The sequence below is a fragment of the Herpailurus yagouaroundi genome, unplaced genomic scaffold (genome assembly GCF_014898765.1).
Source record: "Herpailurus yagouaroundi ecotype Mexico unplaced genomic scaffold, PumYag 159, whole genome shotgun sequence".
In the NCBI taxonomy this organism is placed as follows: Eukaryota; Metazoa; Chordata; class Mammalia; order Carnivora; family Felidae; genus Herpailurus; species Herpailurus yagouaroundi.
This window is the reverse complement of record NW_024412400.1, coordinates 24,258,339-24,283,087: the sequence shown is the minus strand read 5'-3', so window position 1 is coordinate 24,283,087 and position 24,749 is coordinate 24,258,339. Positions and strand designations below refer to the sequence as shown.

The 24,749-nt window shown below is 36.5% G+C and overlaps 1 protein-coding gene across 9 annotated transcripts in view; it reads right to left on the bottom strand.

The window, feature by feature from the left end:
- Positions 1–24,749, bottom strand: part of TBC1D5 (TBC1 domain family member 5) — a 544,621-nt gene that overhangs the window by 414,058 nt on the left and 105,814 nt on the right. For 3 of the 9 annotated variants that reach the window (XM_040480107.1, XM_040480108.1, XM_040480110.1), the window contains exon 3: positions 17,356–17,575. The exons of the other annotated variants lie outside the window; for them this stretch is intronic. The gene's annotated coding sequence lies outside the window, so the exon portion shown is untranslated. The remainder of the gene's footprint in view (positions 1–17,355; positions 17,576–24,749) is intronic. 9 annotated transcript variants of the gene reach the window in all.

Below are 24,749 nucleotides of genomic sequence, written 5' to 3'. Positions count from 1 at the left end.
ATTAAACTCTCTAAACAACAAATTCTTAGTTTTCTTTATGTAACCTTGATAGACCATACATACATACATAGTTGCAAATCAGACTTTTTAAAAGGCATCCCTTCTCAAATGTCCCGGAAGTAGTGTGCAAGTTGGCCAAAGACAAAATACATCCTGAGCCTCATTAGTATAAATGTGCAATGAATATAGATAAATCCCAGAGTAAGTCTTCAAATACAAATTATCATACTCAGAATAAATAATAATAAAACTAGAAAATTCAGATCCAGAGTTGACATAACCAATTAAAAAGGGTTCCAAAGAAATTATTAAAATACTGCCTAGAGGCAATTCCAGAATTTCCTTATGAAGAACTCATCACTCTTGACAGAGGGCCAGACTTCTTTTGACACTTAGCAGAGTTTCTCAGTCAGAACACATTTAAAACAAGACAGGAAGTTTCAGAATAAGCCACTTCTGGCTCTTGCAGCAAAGGAATAACGTTGACCAGAAAACAGAGCTCTACATGGCAATAAGATTCGATCATGTATGTGTTATGTTACGTATAAGTTACTTTTAGGAAATAGATTGGTAAATCATTTTCTCAAGTATAAGAATTTTAAAAAACTAAGTTCTGAGGCGGCTCAGTCCATTGAGTGTCTGACTCTTGACTTCGGCTCAGGTCATGATCTCATGGTTCATGAGTTCGAGTCCCACACTGGGCTCTGTACTGACAGTGCTGGGGATTCTGTCTCACTCTCTGTTCCTCCCTGCTTGCTCTCTCTCTCTCTCTCAAAATAAATAAAAATAAACTTAAAAACACACTAAGTTCAAAAAATTCTGTAGTTTATTTTCTTTTGATTATTAATATTCTAATTTTACCCTCAGTAGCTTAGACTATTTTGAGCTGTATTTAACCAAGATTTGGTGCCTAGAAACCACTTAACATAAGTTTATTAATTTCCTAAGAGACATATTTTCAGTTCAATTTAGTCTCAGATTTCCACATACACAAAACATCCACCTTTAGATTGGTGCAGTTCTCTTCCAGACTAATATTTCTTCTTAACCAAAAAGCTCTCATCAGAGCAAAAACTCTTCACAAAGCAATGGAGCTGCATTTCCTAATGGACTGGCCTTCCCAGCTTCATACAATTAATAATAGGAAGGTCACAGTTCAAGATGGTAGGTAGTAAGATCCTGAACTCACTTCCTTTCATGGACACAACAATTTAGAATCACGTTTGAAATAATTCCCTATAAACAGGACATACATACTGGATGAAAAGATCCTCCACAATAAGGGAAAGCACCAAGATGGGTAGAAGGGGTAGAGATAAAATATTGCTAAGTAATAAACCACACCCCAGGTGTGGTGCTCCATGGACAGGAGGAACCTCAAAGGTATGGAACTTTTCCCTGAGGTGTAAAAGATTCAAGCTCCACATTGTGCACCCCAACCTTTATATCCTACACAGGAGAGATAAGACCTCAAAATGCCTGGCTTTGAAAACCAGCAGGGAGTATATCCAGAAAAACTACAGAACTATAGGGAAAGGGAAACCGACTCTTAAAGGGCTCACACACACAGACTCACTCAATCCAGAAACCAATGCAAAAACACCAGATTTTAAAAACAAAACAAAAAACAAACAAATAAAAACAGTGCACAAAACATAGGAAAAAGAGATCTACTTTACCAATCTCAGAGCAAGCACCAGAGAGGCAGGAGGGACTGAGACACTAGCAGTAGCCATTTTTGCTAGTTTATTCAGCCTTATCTCCAGCACTGGAGAGTGCCATTTTGGAAGCCTCCCTCAAGACTGCTGATGCCAGAGGATGGTGCCCCACTAAGAAGCCCATACAACCCAGCAGCTCATCCAGACCCTGCAGCTGACAGGATGATAACTCTGCCTAACAGTATGCCTGTAGCAACTGCGGCCCTGTCACAACAGGGGGGCACATGCGGCCCACACAGGGAATACCTCTGGAGCACCGGGGCAGATTGCATTTCTGGGCCCCACAGGACAACTCCTACATAAGGCTGTTCCTTCAAGACCAAGAGATGGCTGAACAACCTAAACACAAAAACAAACACAGACTGGGCAAAATAAAGAGACAGAAGAATATGTTCCAGTCAAGGGAACAAGATAAAACCTCAAAAAAAGAAATAAACAAAATGGATATAGGTAACCGACTCAATAAAGAATTCAAACTAATGGTCATAACGATATTTACCAAACTCATGAGATGAACAGATGAAGACAGTAAGAACTTCAATGAAGAGATGGAAAAGATATCCATACCAAGACACCTCATACTTAAAATGTCAAAAATTAAAGATAAAGACAATCTTAAAAGCAGTAGGAAAAGGCAATTAGTTACATATAATGGAACCCCCACAAGACTATCCACAGATTCTTCAGCAGAAACTTTGCAGGTCAGAAGAGAGGGAGCATGATATATTTAAGTGCTAAAAAAGAAAAAACTTCCAACCAAGGGTCAAAGATAATCTACCCAGCAAGGTTATCATTCAGAAGTGAATGGGGTATAAAGAGTTTCCCAGACAAGAAAAAGCTAAAAGAGTTCATCACTACTAAATTGGCTTTATAAGAAATATTAAAAAGACTTCGCTAGGCATAAAAGGAAAGGCCGTAACTAAAAATAAGAAAATACCTGAAAGAAAAATATATCACTGGTACAGGCAAACACATAGAAAAGGCAGTGGATCGACCACTTATAAAGCTAGTGTGGGGGCGCCTGGGTGGCTCAGTCAGTTAAGCGTCCAACTTCGGCTCAGGTCACGATCTCGCGGTCCGTGAGTTCGAGCCCCGCATCAGGCTCTGTGCTGACTGCTCAGAGCCTGGAGCCTGTTTCAGATTCTGTGTCTCCCTCTCTCTGACCCTCCTCCATTCATGCTCTGTCTCTCTCTGTCTCAAAAATAAATAAACGTTAAAAAAAAATTTTTTAAAAAATAGCTAGTGTGAGAATTAAAAGAAAAATTAGTAAAATCACCTGAATCTATAATAATTAGTTAAGGAATACACTAAATAAAAAGATGTAAAATATGACATCAGAAACAAAACACGGTGGCAAAAAAGAGTAAAAGTGTAGTGCTTTCAGGATGCTTAGAACTTAAACGACTACCAACTTAAAACAGACTGATAAATATATAGGTTGTTATATATGAACCTCATGGCAACCACAAACCAAAAACCTATAATAGATACACAAAAAATAAAGAGAAAGGAATCTAAATGTAACACTAAAAAAAGTCATCAAATCACAAGGGAAGAGAGGAAAAAAATGAAAGGAACAGAGAAAAATTACAAAAGCAACCAGAAAACCATTAATAAAAGGGAAATACATACCAATAATTATTTTCAATGTAAATGGATTAAATGCTTCAATCAAGAGACATAGGTGACTAAATGGATTAAAAAAGAAGATCTATCTATATACTGCCTACAAGAGACTCATTTTGGATCTAAAGATACACACAGACTGAAAGTAAGGGATGAAAAAACATATTCCATGGAAATGGAAACAAAGAGAAGGCTGGGGTAGCAATACCTAGTATCGGACAAAAAGCAGGTAGCAATATTTACATCAGACAAAATGAACTTTAAAGCAAAGGATGTAACAGGAGACAAAGCAGGGATTACACACATAATGATAAAGGGATCAACCCAACAAGAAAACATATATAATACATGTAAATATTTATGCACCAGAGGAACACCTACAGAAAAAGCAAATATTAGCAGACACAAAGGGAGAAATTGACAGTCATATAGTAACAGTAGGGGACTTTAACAGTTCACCTATGTCAATGGAACACATCACTCAGACAGAAAATTAATAAGAAAACACTGGCCTTGGGGCGCCTGGGTGGCTCAGTCGGTTAAGCGTCCAACTTTGGCTCAGGTCATGATCTCGCGGTTCATGGGTTCGAGCCCCACGTCGGGCTCTGTGCTGACAGCTCAGAGCCTGGAGCCTGTTTCAGATTCTGTGTCTCCCTCGCTCTCTGCCCCTCCCCCACTTGCACTCTGTCTCTCTCTGTCTCAAAAATAAATAAACATTAAAGAAAAAATTAAAAAAAAAAAAAACAGCAATGGCCTTGAACAAACATTAGGTGAGATACACCAAACAGATATATACAGAACATTCCATCTAAAACCAGCAGAATATACATTCTTCTCAAGTGCACATGGACCATTCTTCAGAATATTATCACATTAAGCCACAAAACAACTCTCAAAACAATTTGAATTTAAAAGAAGACTAATATACCAAGCATCTCTTCTGACCACAATGGTATGATGCTAGAAATAACTGTAAGAAGAAAAATGGAGGAAAAAAAGAAGAAAACTGGAGAAAAACAAACAACACATGGAGGCTACACAACATGCTACTAAATAACTAATGAGCCAAGAAAGAAATCAAAGAGGAAATCAATAAATATCTTAAGACAGGGTGTCTGGGTGGCTCAGTTGGTTAAGCATCTGACTTCACATCAGGTCATGATCTCACCATTCCTGAGTTCAAGCCCCACGTCGGGCTCTGTGCTGACAGCTCAGAGCCTGACGCCTGCTTCGGATCCTGTGTCTCCCTCTCTCTGCCCCTCCCTGGCTCATGCTCCCCCTCTCTGTCTCTCTCTCTTTCTCTTGCTCTCAAAAATAAACATTAAAAAAATTTTGTAATATCTTAAAAGAAACAAAAATGGAAACACACTGCTCCAAAACCAACAGGAAACAGCAAACACAATTTTAAGACAGAAGTGTCTAGCAATACAAGTCCACCTCCATAAACAAGAAAAATCTACAGCAGAAATCGGACCTTATACATAAAGGAACTAGGAAAAGGAACAAAGTCCAAAGTTAGAGGAAGGAAGGAAATGATAAAGATCAGAGCAGAAAAAAATAGAGAGTAAAATAAAAAGTAAAAAAGATTAATAAAACTAAGAGCTGATTCTTAGAAAAGATAAACCCTTCTGGGCATAATTTAAACTTGGTGGGATAATCCTTGAAAAGAAACAAAATTTATAAACCTTTAGCAAGACTCATCCAAAAAAAAGACAGACAGACAGACAGACAGACAGAAAGAAAGAAAGAAGGCCCAAATAAATAAAATCAGTAATGAAAGAGAATTTACAACCAGTATCACAGAAATATACCACCATGAAAAATTACAGAGCAAAACACTGGACAACCTAGAGGAAATGAATAAATTCCTAGAAACACAATCTTCTAAGACTGAATCAGAAAGAAACTGAAAATCTGAAGATAAGTATTTACTAGTAAGGAGGTTGGATCAATAATCAAAAAACACCCAACAAACAAAAGTCCAGGACAAGAAGGCTTCATAGGTGAATTTTACCAAACATTTAAAGAAGAGCTGATAACCTATCTTTCTCAAACTATCCCAAAAAATTGAAAAGAAACGAATGCTATAAAGCTCATTTTATAAGGCCAGCATTACCATGACCTAAACCAGACAAAGACACTACAAGAAAGAAAACTGCAGGCCAATATCACTGGTGAACATATATGCAAAAATCCTCAAAAAGATATTAGCAAGCCAAATTTAATAATACAGTTAAAGGATCACACATCATGATCAAATGGGCTGTATTCCAGGGATCTCATAATGGTTCGACATCCACAAATCAATCAATGTTCTACACCATATTAACAACAGGAAGGATAAACATCATATGATCATCTTGAAAGATGCATAAAAAGCACTTCACATAATTCAATATCCATTTATGATAAAATCTCTCAACAAAGTGGAAACAGAGGGAATGTACCTCAACATAATAAAGGCCACATATAACATCTTACTTAATGGTGAAAAACTGAAAGCTTTTCCTGTAAGATCAGGAACAAGACAAGAATGCCCACCTTCACCACTTTTATTCAACATAGTGTTGAAAGTCGTAGCCACAGCAACTAGGCAAGGAAAAAAACTAAAAGGCATCCAAATTGGAAAGGAAGATATAAAACTTACTGTTCACTCGTGACATGATACAATAAATAGAAGTCCCTAAAGCCTGTACCCAAAGACTACTAGAATAAATGAATGCAGGAACGTTGCAAGATACAAAGTCAACATAACAGAGATCTGTTGCATTTCTATACACTACTAACAAACTATGAGAAAGAGAAATTAAGAAAACAGTCCCATTTACAATTGCATCAAAAAAGAACAAAACACAAAGGAATAAATTTAACCAAGGAAGTGAAAGAGCTGTATGTTGAAAACTATATGACAATGATGAAAAAAAAATTGAAGACAACACAAATAATTGGAAAGATATAGTATGCTCATGGATAAGAATTAATATTCTTAAAATGCCCATACTATCCAAAGCAATCTACAGATTCATTGCAAATTATACCAAAATTACAATGGCATTTTTCACAGAAAGAACAAATAATCCTAAAGTTTGTATGGAACTACAAAGACCCAAAATAGCCAATATTTAGGATATGTTCCTAAATTTCAAACTATACTACAAACTATACTACAAAGCTCTGGTAATCAAAACAGTATGGTACTGGCATAAAAACAGAAACAAGGCTCAATGGAATAGAGAGTCCAAATATAACCTCTTGTTTATATGGTCAATTAGTGTATGACAAAGGAGGCAAGAATACACAGTGGGGAAAAGACAGTCTCTTCAATAAATAGTGCTGGAAAAACTGGACAGCTCCATGCATTAAAAAAAAAAAAAAAAATGGATCACTTTCTTACACCACCTACAAAATCCAACTCAAAACAGATTAAAGGTAACACCTGAAACCATAAAACTTCTACAAGAAAACATAGGCAGTAAGCTCTTTGACAGTCACCTTAGCAATATTTTTTATCTGTCTCCTCAGGCAAGGACAACAAAAGCAAAAATAAAGAGCCTGCCTGGGGCGCCTGGGTGGCTCAGTCGATTGAGTGTCTGACTTCAGCTCAGGTCATGATCTCACAGTCCATGAGTTTGAGCCCTGAGTTAGGGTCTGTGCTTACAGCTCAGAGCCTGGAGCCTGCTTCGGATTCTGTGTCTCCCTCTCTCTCTGCCCCTCCCCCGCTCATGCTCTGTCTCAAAAATAAATAAAAACATTAAAAAAAAATTTGTTTAATAAACAAATATGGGATTATATCAAACTAAAAAACTTTTGCATAGTGAAGAAAAACATCAACAAAATGAAAAGGCAACCTCCTCAATGGGGGAAGATATTTGCAAGTAATATATTCAATAAGGGATAACATACAAAATATGCAAAGTTATAAAACCCAGAATCAAGAAACAAACAATTAGAAATGGACAGAGGACCAGAATACACATTTTTTCAAAGAACATACATAGATGGCCAACAAGCCCATGAAAAGATGCTCAATATGACTAACCATCAGGGAAATGCAAATCAAAACCACAATGAGACATCACCTCACACCTGTCAGAATGGCTAGTATCAAAAGGAAAAGAAGTAACAAGTGTTGTTAAGGATGTGGAGAAAAAAGAAACTTTGTGCACCACTGATGGGAATGTAAAGTGGTGTTGCCACAATGGAAAACAGTAAGGAGGTCTCTTAAAAATTGAAAATAGAGGACTACCATACAATCCAGCAAATCCACTTCTAGGTATTTACCCAAAGAAAATGAAAATTCTAGTTCAAAAACACATATGCTCCCCTATGTTCAGAGCAGCATTACTTATGATAGCCAAGCCATGGATGCAATCTAAATGTGCACGGATAGATAAATGGATAAAGAAGATGTGGTATGTACACACACACAGACACACAGACACACAATGCAATATTATTCAGTCATGAAAAAATGAAATCTTCCCATTTACAATATGGATGGACCTCAAGGGTATTACGCTAAGTGAAATAAATCAGACAGAGAAACACAAATAGCATATGACTTCATGTATATGTGGAAAAAAATTTTTTTAATGAACAAACAAAACAGAAACAGACTCAGATGCAGAAAAGAAACTGAAGGTTGCTGGGCAGGGAACGGAGGAGGGGGGAAATGAGCAAAATAAGTGAAGAGGATTAAGAGGTACGGTCTTCCAGTTATAAAATCAATAAAGACACAGGGATATAATATACAACATAGAGAATACAGTTACTAACATTGTAACAATTTTGTATGGTGACAGGTGGTAACTACACTTAGTGATGACGATTTCAAAATGCATATAGATATCAAATCAATATACTATACACCTGAAACTAATAGTACTATATGTCAATTATTCTTCAATAAAAAACAATCACCTCAATGTATCTTTGCAGGAATGAATGACTCATTAACTTGACTTATTAAAGGAGACAAGCTCTTAAACCACAACAAATAATAATCACAGAATACTAAATACTTTTAGAAAACCATACAATCTAAACACACAACAAGCAAATTTCTAACACTCTAAGGACCATGTATATCAGAAAATCCTAGAGCTTTTCAGGACTTCAAGTATCAGCAAGACTGAATTATAAGTAGTATACTGAATTAGATATATGTAAATGTCTAGTTTACCTGGCATTTTTAGTAACCAGAATACTCAACAGCACTTCTGATTTTTAGAACTTAAAGTACCATTTTACTTATCCCACAGAGCTTAAATTACGCCCAGAAGAGTTTGTTTGGGCAAGAAAACAATATTCGGTAACCAGAATATTTGCCCATGTAAGAAAACAAAATTTACCATATGTGAGGGTTCATTTTATCAATTTCTGTGATTAAACATCAGGAAAGTGTGTTTCATTTGGGGGGTGGGGGGTATAACAGTAAATACTAAATATATACAGTAACATGCTCAATGGTAACAAACAAATCTTGTGAGGTTTCTGTGAGTTAAGCAAAACAAAACAAACAAAAACAAAAAACAAAAAAAGGGCTTTGTTAACCTCTAATAATGCAATACAGAAATTATATTTATGCTTTGTGTAATAATAGATGTTTTCGTGATACTGAATAGACTTCTTCACACAAAGATGAAGATCATTCACCAAATTATTGTGACTACTGTATTATACTCTGAAAAAATGATAAATCGTATCAGCCTGCTCTGTAATTGTAGGCACATTTATCTTGAGTCTCTTTCTTCTAAATTGTGATGGACTAGAACACAAGAAAAATAGGTCTCCTCTCCCATCACTACCCCACTCCCCACTTCTCTGCCTCTTTCACCATAAGGTCAGTCATAAACTGCTTAGCCCAGTCTAATTTTCTTCAAATGTTCTTACTTTATTATTATTTACTCAAATCTTTGGTTATCTAGGATATATGATACATGAGAATATTATAATTAATGTAAAATAAGGGACCATAATGGTATTTTAGTAAGGAAAATTATGATTAGTATTAATTTGTATGGAAATTTTTATATAATTTTTGGAATGTACAAATGAAATAAAAAGAATCAGCATAAGAAATGTTTAATTTAATATAATTAAATGTGAGAGAATGTCCTTCAGAAGACACAAGTTAAACACAGCACTTTATAGTAATACACCTTTATTAAGGGTTCAGAACTCACACATTTAAAAAATCTTTTTGTGAAAATTCAAAAAGACACTTTGACAAACAAGTCATTTTTATACTAAACAACAACAACAACAACAACAACAACAAAATAACCCAAAACTAGCAAATCAAAGAAGGATCTCAATACACACCAATAGCTTCGGATAAAACAAACTTTTATCCAAGAGAATGATTAACCATGCAAAAGCTGCTAATATTAGATTAAAATCAGGTATTTTCCAGAATATCTTTTTCAAGTGTAATGTACAGATAATATCCCAGAGAAGAGAAGTTATCTAAATAGTCAGGTAACTATTTAAAAAGTAATATGTGTTGGGGCACCTGGGTGGCTCAGTCGGTTAAGCATCCGACTTCGCCTCAGGTCATGATCTCACGGTTTGTGAGTTCGAGCCCCGCATCGGGCTCTGTGCTGACAGCTCAGGGCCTGGAGCCTGCTTCGGATTTTGTGTCTCCTTCTCTCTATGCCCCTCCCCCACTTGTGCTCTGTCTCTCTCTACCAAAAATAAATAAATGTAAAAAAAAATTAAAAAAGAAAGTAATGTGTTTTTTGTTTTTAACTTTCATTATTTGCAAGCTATTTAGAAGAGTATTGTCAGATTGAGGTAATTATAACCCATTAATACAAATGGTGATTTAAAATATTTTCTCAATAACACCTAGTTTGCACTATTAAAAAATTCCATAGATGGTAGTGAATAAAGATGAATAGGAATTTAATCTATTTTCAAGTTTTACATAATGACCTGTGGTCACATGTAACATTGAAACCACATTCTCAATCTTTCTGTACTCATTCCAATTAATAACATACCAGTATCTAACTACAAATATTTTCTTTTTTATGTATGAAATCTGCAGTTATCAGAGATTATCAAGGAAAAGAAACCAAGGTTACTCAAAGTCAAAAAAAAAAAAAAAAAGAAGTTTTAGTACATCTGCAAATTCACAGCTGACTTTCTCAGGCCCCAATTCAATTTCATTCCTGCTGACTTCTGAAGAGCTGCAATCAGTACCACAGCCTATCGGACCCATGATAATCAAAGAGAAAAATGACTGCTCGTATCTTTAAGAATAGACTTAACAGTCTTTTTGTTTATGATGTTTACTGGGAGTGTCCTATTACTAAAATTCTGCATATTATGCAACCCACTAAGAGTAAAACTATACAGAAAACAATGTTTTTGTAATATTTAATAGCATTAATGATTTTAAAAATTAAACACAAAATTTAGCTAGAAAAAAACCACCTTAAAATGATGAAGTGAATGAAATGCATCTTCCCAAAAATCTATAGCAAACATAATACATAATGGTGGCACATCAGAAGCATTTGCCTTTAAAAAAGAATAAGACATAGATGCCCACTATTACCACTTTTACTCAAGACTGTACTAAAACTTCAAAACAGAATAGTAAAACAAATCAGTAAGAAAAGGCATAATGAGTAAAAACGAAGAAAACAAAGTTGTCATTTTTTTCAGATACAATAGTCAACTTAAAAGAACCGCGAGGATCTACAGACATTTTATAAAATTTTAATAAGAGAATTCAGAATGTTTTCTGGATATACACAAAAATAAGCTTTCTGATTTTGATTTAATACATCCACTTTCCCTAATCCATGATTATCTCTTTCCCTTTTTGTGTGCTCAAATGTTGGCTTAAGCCTTCATTAATGGAGTGGCCAACAAAAACCACATGATATATTAAATGCTAAGACTTACCAGTAGAATAGTGCACCTCCCTTCTCAGATCTGTTACATTTCCATTGCTTTCTATTCTAAGACCAAATTACTTCTGTAATTAAAATGTCCTTTTTAGGGGTGCCTGGGTGGCTCAGTCGGTTAAGCGGCCGACTTCGGCTCAGGTCATGATCTCACAGTCCATGAGTTCGAGCCCCTCGTCGGGCTCTGTGCTGACAGCTCAGAGCCTGGAGCCTGTTTTGGATTATGTGTCTCCCTCTCTCTGACCCTCCCCCGTTCATGCTCTGTCTCTCTCTGTCTCAAAAATAAATAAACATTAAAAAAAATTTTTTTTTAAATATCCTTTTTAGTTGCTAGTCTTTGGCCACATCAGAGTGGGCCAATATCTCTAAGTATACCCTAAAATGTCTCCAATATATCCTATTTCTTTCCTATATCAGAATAAACCAATCACAACTCATTATTCTTAGCAAAACAAAGTTCAATTTTCTTAAAGGATCACTTTGCAGTTGCCAAAATTAAGAGGACTTTGCCAGGTCCCTGCTCAGCCGTGTAGCCTTCAGCGGTATTCCTACATTTATTTCTTACCATTTGCCTTACTGGCATTTTGCTTCCTAGACCACAGTATCATGCAAAAATCTGGAACATATTATTTACCACATGCTTCCAGAAAATTCCCACTGTTTCCATATATAACTTCATTTGTGGGCCTGACTCACTATACTTTTCTCATTTCCTATCTCTAATTCAGTTTCTAATCCATGATGGGTTTGTTTTTTTCAAATTATCACTCAGTTCATACTTTATAAATTTTTTCAAAGTCTAGCAAAATACAGTACTAGCATTACATGACTATTTAACTTTTCAAATGGGACATTTTTCTTCAACATTATCTTTATAAAAGTACAAATTCCTTTTTATAGAGCTCTTGCCATTTTGAATTACTGAAATTGTTCTCTTAATGGTCCAAATGTAATGTCCTTTCCCAAGTCTTTACACTCCTTGATTTCTCTATAGCCCTAATAACCAGGATCTCCTTCCTAAAATTCTCTCTTTGCCGTGTTTCTATCATTGTTTTCCCAACAACAAATCCATCAGGTCTGACCCTTTTTCTGATGCTGCCACCCAATTAACATAAGCGTTCTTCAAGATCTATGTTTCCTTTGGCTGATTCCCTTCTCAGGAAAAAAGAAGAAATTTCTTTTGTGTGTTGGGGGGGAGGGGGTGGTTAGCTTAACATCTCACTCAAATTTCCTGTCTTCAACCATTATCTTCTGTCCCCATGTCTCTAGTTCTGACTTGGATTCCAAAACCTAGACCATGCTCACATGTACATATCAGCCAAAGTAGACACACATTGCCAATAGGTTGGATGCTGCCTCAAGTGACTTCTCGACACTGCTCTGGACAGTCACTATACTACCAGATGAAGCGAGCACTGAAGAAGAAACCTACTCACCATCTCCAATCATTCCCTGTTTTTCTCCACCTGATTGATAGTCCGTATCAACACCTTATGCATACTTTATCACAGAACTCATTATGTTTCTCCAAAACTTTCTACTACTCCACCCTTCATCACCTTCTTTATTTTTTTTTTATTAAACTTTTTTTTAAGGTTTATTCATTTTTGAGGGAGACACAGAATCCAAAGCAGGTTCCAGGCTCTGAGCTGTCAGGACAGAGCCCGACATGCGACTCAAACTCACAAACCGTGAGATCGTGACCTGAGCCAAAGTTGGACGCTCAACCGACTGAGCCACCCAGGTGCCCCCACCTTCATCGCCTTCTAAGGAAATCTTGAGAGTTTGATAATTTTGTTTCGTATCTTCAGATCCATGTTGTTGCTCTATTTTACTGAGTAGCAATGTGGTATCTATCAAATCTGTCTCGTTTTATTCTCCAGTGTCATACTTTAATATAAGCACTTAGTATCTCTTAACAAAGCTGCTAAAGCTGTTAGCTTCCTAACTAGTCTCCCACCTGCAGTCCCTTCCCTTCCTTTTTTCAGACTTACTATGTCCTGCAAAGTAATCTAATCATCTCACCCAATGACTACCCAAATTTCTTATGACTGCAAGTGGTATCCTTCACCTTACTTCTAATCTTACTTTATGTATTCTACCAAATATAACATCTCTATTCTTTACTCATGACGTTTCTTCTGGCTGACAGGGTCTACCTTTCCTTTAGGCTAGAGCAAACTGGAAGGAGTAGAGACATAAATTCAACAAAACCTGACAATACAATGGATAAAGATGAGTGACAAACAAGAATCAGGATGATCCTCAGGTTTCTACTTTATACAGTAAGATACACGGTACTGGTCACTTAAAACTGGGAGCATTTGAGGAGAGGGTTAAAACTTATACTGTGAAGTGACTTTGACATCCCAAAGTGGACACTGATACCAGGTTGGCAGGTGAACATGTAGATCTCCATCTCAGAAGACAGATGTAGAGTAGAAATTTTACTCTCATTGGGTACCTGTGTGTCTCAGGCGGGGAAGTGTCTGACTTCAGCTCAGGTCATGATCTCACAGTTCATGAGTCTAAACCCTATATTGGGCTCCATGCTGATGCCGAGCTTGCTTGGGATTCTCTCTCTCTCTCCCCCTCTCTCTCTGCCCCTCCCCTGCTCGCTCTCGCTCTCTCCCTCCTTCTCAAAATAAATAAACTTTTCTTTTAATCTTTGTTTATGTTGAGAGAGAGACAGAGTGTGAGCAGGGGAGGAGCTGAGGGGAGGGAGACACAGAATCCGAAGCAGGCTCTAGGCCCTGAAATGTCGGCACAGAGCCTGAGGCGGCTCGAACTCACGAACTGTGAGATCATGACCTGAGCCGAAGTGGGACGCTTAACCGACTGAACCACCCAGGTGCCCAATAAATAAATAAACTTAAAACAGAAAAAAGAATGTTACTCTCAGAATAGCTGTAATATAGATGATAACTTAGGCCACAAGTTTGCTTAGAAAACTAACATAGTCCAAAAAAGAAGACAGAATAGAATTTTGAAAGAGGCAGCCCAGGATGTCAGAAAGAAGAGGCAGTCAGAAACCAAGTAGAGAAGAAAGAGCTAGGAGACTGAAAAAGAACAACCAGAAGAATGTGATTTAACAAAAAGTAAGGGGAGAAAATACATTCAGAAGAAGGCAGGGTCTGCAATGTTGAAAGCCACTAAGAGGAAAAACAAGCAAGTAAGATAAAGAGAAAATAAATCCATTAGATTGAGTAACAAAGGGGTCTCAGCAGCGGCCTTGGTTTTAACAATGGAAAAACCAGAATGGAGCTGTTTAAAGGATGAGAATGGAAGGTAAAACAATGAAGGTGAAAGGTAGAGACAACGCCTTCAAAATATTTAGCCATGAAAGGGAAGAGAAATACTATAGAGAACCGTATATGACAATACACGTACTGCCTGTAAAGCATTTCGAACTGTGCATTATTACCTTGCGCAGATCTATCTTTTCTCCCGCTGCTAGCTCTCAGTGTTACTCTGCCCACTAAGGTAAGGCATAAGGCAAGGATACCCACTAGGACCACTACTACTTTTTTTCTGGACATGTTAGTCGATAAAATAAGACTAGAGGAAGCCATTAGAAGTATAAAAAACAAGAATTGGAAAAGAAGAAACAAAACTATTACAGACAAAGATTGTAGGGAGAACAACTGGCAAAGAAGAACTAAAACTATCTGCAGATATCCTGATGAATACCTGGAAAATCCTAGAAAATCAATGACAAAACTCAAGAACAAAAGATTTTACCGAGGGAACAGGATATAAAATAAACATGAAAACATCAGTAACACTGACATACACAAATAAAACCAGATTGAATATATAATGGACAAGAAAACCACACTTAAAACAGTAGTAAAACAGTAAAAAAGATTAAATAAGAATAAATTGAAATGTTCAAAACCCACATAAAGAAAAATAAACACTCTTAAAAGAGACAACAGTAGTCCTGAACAACTGAAAATAAATACTTTGTCACTGATTGGGACATCTCAATATCAATACACCATAAAATTATAAATATAATTTGAGCCCCCCAAAAATATGATTGACTTTTCTGTGGAGCTAGACAACTTGATACTGAAGGTCAAGTAGAAAAGAAACATTCAAGAACGTCTAGGAAATACTGAAAAGAAATATATATGGGAAACCTTGTTAAAACATACTACATACATTGGGCTACCTGGGAGGCTCAGGCAGTTAAGCATGTGACTTCAGCCCAGGTCATGATCTCACCGTTCAGGAGTTCAAGCCCTACAACAGGCTCTGTGCTGACAGCAAGAAGCCCGGAGCCTGCTTCAAATTCTGTGTCTCCTCTTCTTTCTGAACCCCTCTCCCACTCACACTCTGTGTCTCCCTCAAAAATAAATAATAAACACATTAAACATTTTTTAATTAAAAAAAATACCACAGAAATTAAAACACACGACAAAGCCTCTGTAATGAGAACAGTGTGGTATTGCTGCATGAATAGTCAGAGAGACCAATGAAACAGAGTAGGAAAGTGCAGAAATAGATTCGGCTATCATAAAGGTGATATCACAAAACACTGGTACAAGAATGGTCTTTTTAACAAATGGATACACATTTGCGGGGGGAGGGGGGGTGTAAAAAATCCATCTTATTTCTCACACTGAACCCAACTCCAAATAAACCAGAGATTTAAATGTAACAAAGGGAACTATACAAGTAAAAAAGAATCACTAAATTCCTCCTATAACCTGGGAAATCATTTAAAAAAAGCCTTTCTTACTAGAACTAAAATCCAAATATGAAACCTTTATACTACAAGAAAAACACAAGCAAAAGAAAAAGAAAGATGACAAATGAGGAGAAAACATTTTTTTGCAAGACTTATCACTGATAAATATAAATGGCTGATATCACTACAAAGAGCATTCAAAACTGAGGGTAAAAAACCAAATATCCCATAAAGAGCAGCTCTTAAACATATGAAAAGACATTCAACTCCACTCCTAAGATGAACACAACAAATTAAATGGACACTGAGACACCATCTCTCATATTTCAAATCAGGAAAAATTCAAAAGTTTTACAGTTCACTCTGTTGGCAAGGCTGTGGAAAGACAGGCACTCCCATACACTAGTAGTGGAAATGCAAAATGCTACAGAAGAACTGGGCATATATCTAATAAAATTACATAAGCATTTATCCTTTGAAAAGCAAGCAATCCCACTTCAAGGAATTTACCCTGAAGATAAACCTGAAACAATATGAAAATACATAGGCACAAGGTTATTCACTACCGCATTATTTGCAATTTCAAGCTACTGGAGATTATTTAAGCGCCCAAGTATAAGAGATCGGTTGAATAAACTACATTACATACGTACACACAATAAAGTAGTAAGTGTATGCAAAAAATTAAAGAGGAAGACCTCTATAAGGTGATACGGAGTGATTTTTAAAAGATACAGATAGGGGCGCCTGGGTGGCTCAGTCGGTTGAGCGTCCGACTTCGGCTCAGGTCACGATCTCACGGTTCGTGAGTGCGAGCCCCTCATCGGGCTCTGGGCTGACGGCTCAGAGCCTGGAGCCTGCTTCTGACTCTGTGTCTCCCTCTCTCTCTGCCCCTCCCCCATTCATGCTCTGTCTCTCTCTGTCTCAAAAATAAATAAACATTAAAAAAAAATTTTTTTAAAGATATAAATGAAAAAAGTAAATTGCAAAAGGACATATATACTATGCTGTGTTTCATAAGAAAGAGGAAATAAGAAAAAAAATAAGAAAATGTATCTGCTTATCTTTATAAAAGGAATGATGAACTAAAAAACAGTAACGTCGGATACCTAACAAAGGATGCGGTGGAATAAAGTGGAAATAAAGTGACACTTTTCTGAGTATACCTTTTCATAAAACTTTACGTTTTGGAAAAGTAAATCATCACTTTCTACCTATTCAAAATAATTAAATTAGCAATGATATAAAGACGGAAAATATGCAAAAGCTGACAGCAAAGTAAAATGAGTGAATTAAACTGTATTTCAAATTAATACTATATCCATCCTTAAGGGATAAAAAAAGAAAGAAGTAATGCAAGTAATTAGGAGTACAGCATTTGATTAAATATACTCACAGAATTCAGTGGGGTGAGGAGAGAGTACTTCAAACAAATCTTGAATTCTTTTTGGTAGATTTGTTCATTGTAGTGGTATAATGAACCAATTCTGAAACTATTTCAGATGTATTATTGAGCTGCGCAAGTAAGTCAATGTGTTGATGCTGTCGGAAGCCAATGTTCTCACGATGAAAGAAGAGACATACAAATATGGAAAGATGGAAGGCAAGAAAGAACCCTGTGGAGATGGATTAGAATTAGAGACACTGGTGTGACCTAATGATTTCTAAAGTATGTAATATATGTTTATCAGTATGAATGTATGTATACACTTACCCATCAATATACATGTGTACATATATACATAACCCTTATTTCCTAGCTCTGTCCTCTTTCTGTCCTCATGGCCTAAAAGCCAAGATCCTATAGAGATGAGCACCATCCAGTAGCAACCAGCACAATAGTGCCCAGATCTTGATCTCTAATAACATTCCCCCACTAAAACCAGGACTCTTCAGAGAAATGGCTGTCCAGAACTGTTACAGAAAAGATAAAGATTCTGTGACAATCTGTTTTGCCGGAAAGTAAGAAACCACTCAAAAATGTGATAGGGGAGGGGCACCTGGGTGGCTTAGTCTGTTGAGCATCAACTCTTTTTCTTTCTTTTTCTTTCTTCTTTCCTTCTTTTTCTTTCTTTCCCTTTCTTTCTTTTTGTTTCTTTTCTTTCTTTCTTTTTATTTATTTATTTATGGCAGAGGGGGGCAGGGAGGGGCAGAGAGAAAGGGGGAGAGAGACAGACTCACAAGCAGCCTCCACACTGTCAGTGCAGAGCCTGACATAGGGCTCAAACTCATGAACCATGAGATCATGACCTGAGCTTAAACCAAGAGTTGGGAGCTTAACTGAATGAGCCACGCAGGCACCCTGAGCATCAACTCTTGATTTTGGCTCCAGTCGCATGGGGGGACTGAACCTCACATCTGACTCTGCACTGAATATTGAGCCTGCGTAAGATTTTTCTCTCTCTGCCCCTCTCCCCTGCTTGTGTGCTCAGAAATAAAAATATTTTTAAAAATTAAAAAAATAATGTGATGGGTAGGGCGCCTGGATGGCTCCGTCAGTTAAGCGTCCAACTTCAGTTCAGATCATGATCTCACGGTTTGTGAGTTCAAGCCCTGCATCAGGCTCTGTGCTCACGACTCAGAGCCCGGAGCCTGCTTCGGATTCTGTGTCTCCCTCTCTTTCTGCCCTTCCCCCACTCGCACTCTGTCTCTCTCTCAAAAATAAATAAACATTAACCAAAAAAAAATTTTAAGATAATAATGTGACAGGGGAATGCTGTAAAAGGTAAAATATGGGCCTCTGGGTGGCTCAGTCGGTTAAGCATCATCCAACTCTTGATTTCAGCTCAGGTCATGATCTCATGGTTTGTGAGTTCAAGACCCACGTGGAGCTCTATGCTGATCACTCAGAGCCTGCTTGGGATTCTCTCTCTCTCCCCCCCCCCACCTCTGCCCCTTCCCCACATACATTCATTCTCTCTCTCTCTCTCTCTCTCTTAATAAATAAATAAGAAATAAACATTAAAAAAAAAAGAAAGGTAAAATAAAATGGAGTCACTTACATCAGGGGGTTTTTAAACAGAGCCAAGTGCCTAATAAAGACATGGGCCTTATGCATGTCTTCACCAGGTAGAACCATGAACTTTTGAACTGGGCCAAACTGCAAATATTCCAAGGACTCAGCCTGAAATTTGCTAAAGTAAGAAACTTTGCTTGGTGATAGCCTTAACCAATTAAATTAAGCCAAGATTAATTTTCTGCTGCCAACATTAATCAAAATTTTTTGTTAAAAGAAAAAAATACAAGCATTCCATTTTGTCTTTAAAAACCCTTGACTTTTGTTCTGGGGTGGGGGTGGGAGGGTGCAGGGACAGACACTATTTGGGCTGCTGCCCAAATCTGTGTTCCCTGAATTGCAATTCTGAGACCTCATATAAATGCTTTTGTTTTATTTTAGCTCAGCCTCTTTTCTCGGTCAACATTTCTATCTACTTTCACCAACCAAACCTGGACAATTTATGACTCAGTAGTGAATTATAAAGCATTGAAAAGAATAGATATCCATAAGCTCATACCAATGATAAATGATTGAATGAATAAATGATTGAATGAATAAATATAGTTGACCCTTGAACAATGCAAGGGTCAAGGGCACCAACATCCCACAGAGTCAAAAGTCCACATATTAACTTTGACTCCCCAAAAACTTAATTACCAATAGCCTACTGTTGACTAGAGCCTTACTGATAACATAAACAGTCGATTAACACATATTCTGTATATGTATTATACACTATATTCTTAAAATTAAGCTAGAGAAAAGAAAATATTACAAAAATCAGAAGGAAGAGAAAATACACTTACAGCACTGTGCTGTATTTACGGGGAAAAAATCCACATATAAGTGGACCCACACAGTTTAAACCCACAATGTTCAAGGGTCAACTGTAAATCAGTCAGTCCATCAGCATAGATTTTGCGTTCATCAGAATGCTGATGTTGACTGGAAGGAGGGCTGGAACTGGAAAATCAGCAGTTTGTAACCATTATAGAAAGAACTGTACCAGGGAAGAATCATCAATAGATGCTAAATCTAGGCAGAAATTTTGATGAGGAGCAGGATATTTGCATGATCTTAAAGTGTTTCCCCACAGACTGCTTATTAGTTGCAAGAGAAAAAACTAACTCTAGAGTAGAGAAATCTGACAACAGTCTGACCAAACGATAAAAATTACCATCACCAATATGCCTCCAGATGTGATGTCCTGAGAAGGACATAACATCATCTACGTGGTATTCTGGGTGGAATATACAACCTGAATCTAATCATGAGGAAACAGGAGACAATCCAAAATGAAGAGTGATAGACAAATGAAGGACCATATTATTAAAAAACTTCAGTGTCATAAAACTCAAGGACCATGGAACCATTTCAGATTAAAGAAGGCTAAAAAGACATGACAACCAAGTGCAATAACTGATCCTAGACAGGATTCTTATTCAAGAGGGAAAATGCTATAAAAATATTATTGGGTCATCTGACAAATGTGGAATATGGATGGTAGGTTAGATAACAGTATTATACCCATGTTAACTTTACCAAAGCTGTTCATTATACTATAGTTATGGAAGAAAATATCCCTACTCTTAGGAAATACACACTGATACACTTTTAGGATGGTGCATCAATCTCTGCAATCTCTGTTCAAAGGGTTCGGGGGGGGAAAAAACTGTGGGAGGGAGGCATTTGAGGGAGAAGGGAGAGAAAAATATCCGAATGATAAAGCCAATGCAGTAAAATCTTAACAGTAGGTGAATCTGGGGAAAAGAATATATACTCTTCCTACTCCTACAGCTCTTCTCTAAGTCTGAATTTATTCCTAGTTAGAAGTATTTTTTAAGCCAGCCACTTACTTTTTCTTACTGCTTGAACTCAAATGTTTAACTTGTTCAATTGCTCATGGTTTTCCTCATTCTAGCAAACATTAGGAATGCTCTGTTTCCTCCCTTCCATTTACCCACCAAATCTGACTGGGATCTAGTTAACATTCACTTTCTAAAAGATGCTTTCTCAGTTATTCGAGCCCTAAAAATGTCTGCCACGTTCAACCCCTTCAGCACACAAGGGTTGTACCAGTACCTTTAGCACTTAAATAACAATACTGGAAAGTCTGTTTGAAGTGGCAATGCCATGACAATTTCAAAAGTTGTCCTCATCTCTTATTTTCATCAAGGAGAATAAATACTGGAGACAAGCCAGTTTGCATATGCTAAAGGAAAAGATAATAATGGTAGTCTTTCTTTTTTTTAATGGCAGTGTTTTTAAAAGGGGGGACGGGGAAAAATGCTATGGTCAAGTTAATTTGGAAAAATTGAATTAAGCTACACCAGGTTCTCAGATATTTTAATATATATCAATGTATACTGTGATTCTCCTAGATAGGAAGAAAGTATACGATGCTTTCCAAATTTGACCTCTTTTTATTTAGAGAATCTCCTGGGGAAAATACACCATAGAATACACTTTGGAAATGCCAACTACACTGTTAGTGGGAGAAAACATCAGACTACCTGGCCTGTGATAAAGACACTTAGAAAGAAACCACCAGCTTAACATTAGTAGGGTAACGAGAGGCATCCCACATATGATACAAAGTAGCAACTGATTCTAATTGTAATTACTTATAGACTAAATCCCTGTGAGATCTAGATTAAATATTTGCCTTCTTCAGGATCCAACTCCAATTCTGATGTGAGTTTAACACTGCCTCCTCCAACTCTCCCGCTGCACATGACCAACTCCACTATCAGCATCCCACGATTAAAACATACATACACTGAGCAAATGAGAGGCTTTGCCTGAGAAGCATATACTAGTGCTTCTCAAATTTTAATGGGGGTACAAATGAAAATTTGATAAAAATGCAGATGTTGAGGGGTGCCTGGGTGGCTCAGTCAGTTAAGCATCCGACTTTTGATTTCAGCTCAAGTCACGATCTCATGATTTCCGAGACTGAGCCCCACGGTGGGCTCTGTGCTGAGCATGGAGCCTGCTTGAGACTCTCTCTCTGCCCCTCCCCACCTCCAAATAAATAAATAAACTTAAAAACAATGCGGATGTTGACTTAGTAGGCATGGGATTGAGCCCAATATTCGGCATTTTCAGCAAGCTATCAGGTAACACCACTGCCTTTGAACTATGGACCACACTTTGGGTGAGGGTTTCGGGCACCACAGGACAAGAAGTGGAGGCCCCTAAATTACAAGTATACAACAGCTCTGTCTTTCAAACTGCTTTTCAAAGGTCTAATTCTCCCATATGAAAACAAGCTTTCACTCATTTATAAAAAGAGAAATTGTATACAATAAAAAGATACTAAAATCATTATTACCTGCTGACAATTATTTTTCTTAGAAATGGCAGCTTTCTGCCAAAAGTCATAAAAGTGCATGTAAAATAATCACGTTTTGGTCTAAATCCTCATTCTACTTCTATTTCCAAAGGCCCACAGTGATGACACAGAAACATACTGACTCCTATGGTGGACAGATTGCCCCCAACCTCACTGACTCACTGACTTACAAGGCTGCAAAGAGAAACTATTACTGCCCTGCCTCCACCAAAAAAGAGACATGTATAAAGCCAGCATCTTTCTCAATGATTTACTGAAAGCACCAGCTCATTTTAATAAAACCATCCCAAAACATAAAATTGATTGAACCAACTGCTGTGGTGGGCATACACAACAGCTGATCAAAATCATTCAAGATTTTTATTCTTACAGATTTTCTTTCAGGCTTTGAGAATATTTTCCCGTTCTATACTTTTATCTTGATATTGAAATCACTGACCCAGAGAAAAAAGGATTTTTAAATCTGTGGAATAAAGTTTTAAACTACAAAGTCAGTCAACTCGAGAAAATAATAAACCAGATTACATACAACTTAGACAATGCACATACTAAAACTATAATAACCACTTTTCTAAAATATATTTTGAATAACAAAATTATTCGGTTTAAACCGAATAACCTCTTATGTTGTCAAAAAACCGTGTGGCTTCTTCTAGGCACAACACTGTCAATTAGCAAAGTATTATAATATTACATACAACATATTACCCTCATTCCTCACCAAGGAAAACTTTGTGAAATAAGAAATTATTTCTCTTTATAACTGGTTTTCTTGATATTAAATATTTAAGATTTTATTTCACTCAAAAGCAATGACATTTATCCTTTCACTGCATGTTAGATGATGCCTTTATTTTACTTTTTATAATAAAGTGATTTTATAGTATTTTTGTCACAATGAAGGACAAAGATAAGCCAACTGTTTAGATTCTTCTCCTTTATGTTGTGTCTTTGATCACTAACAATGCTGCGTGAACAGCCAACAGAAGGCTGACATTTCATAAAATATGCAGTGATAAAAACTAATACTGTAGCATCTGGGAGCGATATATAAAATGCAGAAATACACCTAATAACTGAGATCTTAAATTACAAGTTACTAAAAGCTAAATAAAAAGCATACCTAAGAATAAAAAAAGTGGCAAAATTACAAAAAGGTTTTTTGTACTTCTATTTCTAAAAACAAAGTTTTAAAAATAATTTAAGACTCTTAACATTTTCCCTGCTATTCTACACTTAAAAGCAATCTCCCTTCTCAGAACAGGGTTTCCGTACTCTGTACCCTTTCAACAACTGATGAACACATTACAAAACCACCATGAAAGTGGTGAAAATTTTCTATTTACTGTAGAAAATGCAGAGGAAATTTCTTTTTCTCAGATAATGGAAGAAAAAAAACAGTATTGTACTTTAAAGACATGATGCCAGAAACCATAACCAAAATAAATTTTTAAAATGATAATAATCTAAACAAATATACCCTTAATGCCAGTACCAATACATCTTTTCACAATCTAAGCCTTAAATTAGTCCTTGGGACACCACAGCAAGGAATTTGTGCTCAAATATACTTAAATAATTTTAACTTTACTACTAAATATCTGCTTTTTAATAGTGGGAAGTAGGTAAGGCACTCAATAAAGACGATCCAAGAGCAATCACGTGAATGATCTTGGTAGCATTTGGTTTAATATTCTATCTATATCGGCCAAAATCACAGTCCAGCAGAAGTGGTTCTATTGGGTTTTTTTCTTTTTTAACATGTATGTTAAGGGGGATGAAAAACTAAAAGCCATATTCAGCACTTCACAAACTCTGAATTACACTTTGACTAAAGAAAATATACAACAGTTAAGTATGTGGGAGGCAATTGTCCTTGTGCTTATAATTAGCATCTGAATTTAGAGATTTCACTGCTTAATGCACACCCATCCGCCTGTTATTCTTACCGTGGCTTTTTATGTCACTTAATGGAGATAAATACTCTTTTCCCTCCTCATATTTACATCAACGCTATTTAATTTTTTTAAAGCTGTTATAATAGGTTAAACAGCAGTCTCAACATCACTCTTCATCTCCCACTGGACAAAGAATGGCATTACAGGACTGAGAACAGAGAAGGCATATTTACATTCATAATGTTCCTAACTATAACATTTATGTCAATTATGATTTTATATTTGCAAATACAATAATTTTTTGTTTCAATGCATACTTTGCCATTCTTTTAACATTAACTTTCTATAGTTACTAGAATCTCAAACAATCCTACCTATGAAATACATGATGTTGTTCAAGCCACTGGAAGAAACACTTAAAGTTAAAATAATAATGTGTCCAATAATGTATTCTGCTTTAAACTTGTTTTCCTACAAAAGACAGCTTTAGAATATTAACTAAGAAGTTCTGATAGTTTTGAGTTTAGGAAATGTTCCTT